This window comes from Phoenix dactylifera, unplaced genomic scaffold, assembly GCF_009389715.1.
Source record: "Phoenix dactylifera cultivar Barhee BC4 unplaced genomic scaffold, palm_55x_up_171113_PBpolish2nd_filt_p 001590F, whole genome shotgun sequence".
Classification (NCBI taxonomy): domain Eukaryota; kingdom Viridiplantae; phylum Streptophyta; class Magnoliopsida; order Arecales; family Arecaceae; genus Phoenix; species Phoenix dactylifera.
In genome coordinates this window covers 54033-58812 of record NW_024068895.1, presented here as the reverse complement: position 1 = coordinate 58812, position 4780 = coordinate 54033, and positions in this window count along the sequence as shown.

Genomic DNA, 4780 nt, shown 5'->3' with positions numbered 1-4780 from the left:
TTTACATATGGATGTATCTGAGAATGTTACCGAGCAAGAAGTGAGTGCCAAAGGGTCCAAGAGATCCAGAGATGAGATAAACCAAAGATATTTGTGGCACCTCAGACTTGGCCATATTGGAGAAGATAGGATGAACAAAATGGATAAAGATGGGCTTCTCGGCTCATTGACTTTCGAGTCATATCCAGTTTGCGAGTCCTGTCTTCAAGGAAAAATGGCTAAATTGCCCTTTGTAGGACATGGGGAGAGGACCACTGAAATACTTACCCTAGTACATACAGATGTATGTGGCCCATTCGATGTGCTAGCCAGGGGACGTTATTCATACTTCATTACCTTTACCGATGATTATTCACGGTATGGGTATGTGTATCTTATGAGACACAAGTCTGAATCTTTTGAAAAGTTCAAAGAGTTCAAGAATGAAGTAGAAAAACAAACTGAAAAACCTCTTAAGGCTCTTTGATCAGATCGAGGAGGAGAATACCTTAGTGGGGAATTCCAGAACTATCTCAAGGAAAATGGCATAGTCTCACAGTGGACACCTCCGGGTACACCTCAACTCAACGGGGTGTCAGAAAGGAGGAATCAGACCCTATTAGATATGGTCAGGTCCATGATGAGCTTCACTGATTTACCTATGTTCCTTTGGGGAGATGCCTTACTCACAGCGATTTATTTATTGAATAGAGTTTCCTCTAAATCCGTTCCTACCACACCGTATGAGATATGGCATGGTAAGAAACCAAGTCTTGGTCATCTCAAGATTTGGGGATGTCCGGCCCACGTCAAGAGACTACAGGCGGACAAACTAGAGGCTAGGACCATAAGTGCTCGTTTTATAGGATATCCTAAAGAGTCATTAGGATACAATTTTTACGTCTCAGAGGATCACAATGTGTTTGTGAGCCGTCATGCCATATTCTTGAAAAATCAGTTTATCCTTGATAGAGGCAGTGGGAGGAAAATTGAGCTTGAAGAGAAAGTCTCTGAAAAGCAACGAGTCATGGATCCTATTGAACCCATTCATACAGAGCCAGTACACGATGTCCCTCGACCACCTCGTAGATCTAGTAGGGTCTCCCATCCTCCCGATAGATACTTAGGTATACTAGAAGAGGATACCAAGGAAATGTTCCTAGTGGGAGATAGGGATCACATACAGGATCCCAAAACCTACAACGAGGCGATATCTGATATCGATTCCGAGAATGGCTGGAGCCATGAAGTCAGAGTTAGACTCCATGCATTCCAACCAAGTCTGGACCTTAGTAGACCCACCAGAAGGTATTGTACCTATTGGATACAATAGATCTACAAAAGGAAAATAGGTTCGGATGGAGAGGTAGAGACCTATAAGGCAAGACTTGTGGCGAAAGGGTATAGTCAGCGCGAAGGCATTGACTATCAGGAGACCTTTTCACCTGTAGCCATGCTAAAATCCATCCAAACATTGCTTGCCATTGCAGCATTTCATGATTATGAAATCTGGCAGATGGATGTGAAAACTGCATTCCTGAATGGACATCTTGATGAAGATATCTATATGGAACAGCCTTTGGTTTCACTTCCAGTGATGGAGATTACAAAGGTCTGCAAGCTGCAAAGGTCCATCTATGGACTAAAAGCAAGCATCTCGGAGTTGGAACACTCGTTTCGATGACGCAATTAAAACGTTTGATTTCGTCAAAAACGAAGAGGAACCGTGTGTTTACAAAAAGGTTAGTGGGAGCGCTGTCGTATTTCTCGTACTGTACGTGGACGACATCCTCCTAATAGGGAATGATATTCCCATGCTAACCTCGGTTAAGGTCTGGTTGTCAAAAGAATTCTCCATGAAAGACCTTGGGGAAGCATCCTATATTTTGGGGAATAAAGGTCTATAGAGATAGATCTAAAAGGATGCTTGGCTTTTCACAGAAGATGTACATAGAGGAGGTGCTGAAGAGGTTCAGCATGGAAAACTCCAAGAGGGGTCTCTTATCCCTAAGGCATGGAATTCATCTCTCCAAGAAGATGTGCCCCAACACATCTGAAGAGATTCAACGCATGAGCAAGATACCCTATGCATCGGCAATAGGGAGCCTCATGTATGCCATGCTATGTACACGACCTGATATAGCCCTTGCTGTGAGTGTCACAAGCAGATATCAGTCGAATCCAGGTGAAGAATACTGGACAGCTGTGAAGAATATTCTTAAGTACTTGAGAAGAACTAAAGATTTATTCTTGGTCTTTGGAGGATCATCAGAGTTAAAGGTAGAAGGGTACACAGATTCAGACTTCATGACTGATGTCGATGATAGGAAATCAACATCTGGATATGTGTTCTTGTGCAATGGTGGTACGGTGAATTGGAAGAGTTCTAAACAACCGATCATTGCTGATTCTACTATGGAAGCTAAATACATCGCCGCCTCTGAAGCTGCTAAGGAAGGCTTCTGGTTCAAGAAATTCATTGCAGAGTTAGACGTGATGACATCAGATGCCATAACACTCTACTGCGATAATAATGGCGCCATAGCTCTTGCTAAGGAGCCAAGGTCTCATCAGAAGTCCAAGCATATAGAGCGGCGCTTCCACCTCATACGCGACTATGTTGAGAAGAAATATGTAGAAGTGCAGAGAGTAGACTCCGCGGATAACGTGGCAGACCCGTTCACTAAGCAGCTAAGTCAGCAAAAGACTGAAGCCCACCTTGAGAAGATGGGGCTTAGATATATGACTGATTGGCTTTAGTGCAAGTGGGAGATTGTTAGATGTATGCCCTAGAAGCCAATCTGGCTGACACATTGTTAATTCTAGGGACATAATTTTGTACTTGACTATTTATTATTGAATAAATAAAAGGCATCTTTTTCATTCATATTATTTATGTGTCTATGAATCGTCCAAGAAATTAAATAAGATAATGATGCATATTCTCAAGAGTTGAGAATTTGAGCCATGTGTCATTGGTGATTAATTTCTAAATGCTCCTGATCAATGGATCATCACGAGGACGGTGATCGATCCGATCAGTGCACAGATCACTTTCCTTCTGGATGGACGAGATTTGAGTCCACAGTGTAGGGACACTGAAGTGATAGTGCAGGTACTTGTTAGAGAACAAGGGTACTGAGCGTGACCAAGACAAGAAGTCACTTGGATGTCTATCCACTCGTCAGTGACTTGCTTGATGTTGCAGTAGTGTGACTGGTCCTTTGACCTGCGGTGCTTCGGCTACTCACAGGGAGGTTATTGTAGTTTGACTGCACACATACATGGTCCCTAGCCATATGGGTCCATGCAGTGTAAATTGGCTACAGTAAGTTCACTGTAGGAGTAGGGTATGCACCTATAAGGAATCTATCGACCTTGATAGATAAGGAGAGATCCTATGTGATTTATAAGACTAAGTTCGTAAGACCTCGGCCGGGGCAGTATGCACAGTGGAGAAAGAGTTTTCCACTCTCGAACTTAAGTCGAATAAATCTTCATATATGACAGACGATGGGGTTTGACGAGTTGTCCATGACCTCCGTCCTGTAGGGATCCACGATAGTAGGACTGTATCATACGATAACTGCACCTAGAGGTTCACCATTCTATTCTGCTGGGTAGCCACTACATGCTGCTAGGTGTCACTGGTGGATGGTGGGACTCATAGGGATTATCTTGATGATCGATAAACCCTAATGAGTTGAGTTGGAATCGTTCCAACCCATTGAAAGGAGTCTTCCAATGATATTGTGATAGAGATCACAATATATCTCACTACCAGTCAGAGTAGAACCTATGGGGTCACACACACTAGAAGTATTAACCGATCTGATGGTTGAATAGTGATTAGGAATCACAAGTAATCAATTCGATTGATATTCAGTTGAAGAAGGAACAAAGGGAATTAATTAATTGGACTTGAAACAAGAGTCCTACTTCGAGTTAGGGATTCCTAGAGTCCTAATTGGATTAGGACTGGGAATCCTAGTTGGAGTAGGACTGGAATTCCTACTTGGATTAGGATTCCCACAATCCTACTTAGAATAGGATTTTTGAATTCAATGTGAATTCCTACTTAGAATAGGATTCCTAGAAGTCCCAATTGGATTAGGACTTCGGATTCAAATTGAGTCCTAATTGGATTAGGACTAAAATTAAATACATCCTAATATGGATTAGGGTTTCTTAAGTCACAATTAATTATTAATCTAATGAATCAATAAGACTCCTAATTGGATTAGGATTGAAGAGTTCAATTGAGTCAAAATCTGATTCAAGTACTAATTGGATTAGGACTTACCTAGATTGGATCCATTGGTTCACCCTTGGGCTAAGCCTAATAGGATTAGGGCTTAACCACATTAGGGCAATGCAAACCCTAATGTGGACTAGGGTTTACCAAGAGGGAGGGGCGCAAGCTCCTCCCCTTGGATCACTTGGTGCGGCACAAGAGAGGGGCCGGCGCCCCCTCTTTGGAAAGTCATCTAGGGCTCCTTACTTTGGAGGAGCCCTAGATGGCTATAAGAAGGCTTATGAAGCCGGCGCCCTAGGGCATTGGCTTCCTCTCCCTTTGTGCCGTGGCCACCCTCTCCCCTCTCCTGTTTCAGCCGCAAGCAAGGGAAGAAGAACTCCAAGTGTTGGCGGTCTCCTCCCCTTCCCTTGCTTCATCCAACGCAAGGAAGAAAAGGAAGGCTGCGTGGGGATTCTTCTTCATCCTCTTCTTCATCCTTCTTCTTCCTCCTCTCAAGCATATTCAAGAGTTGAAAGAAAGAGAGGAGATCAGCATCAAAAAAAGTCT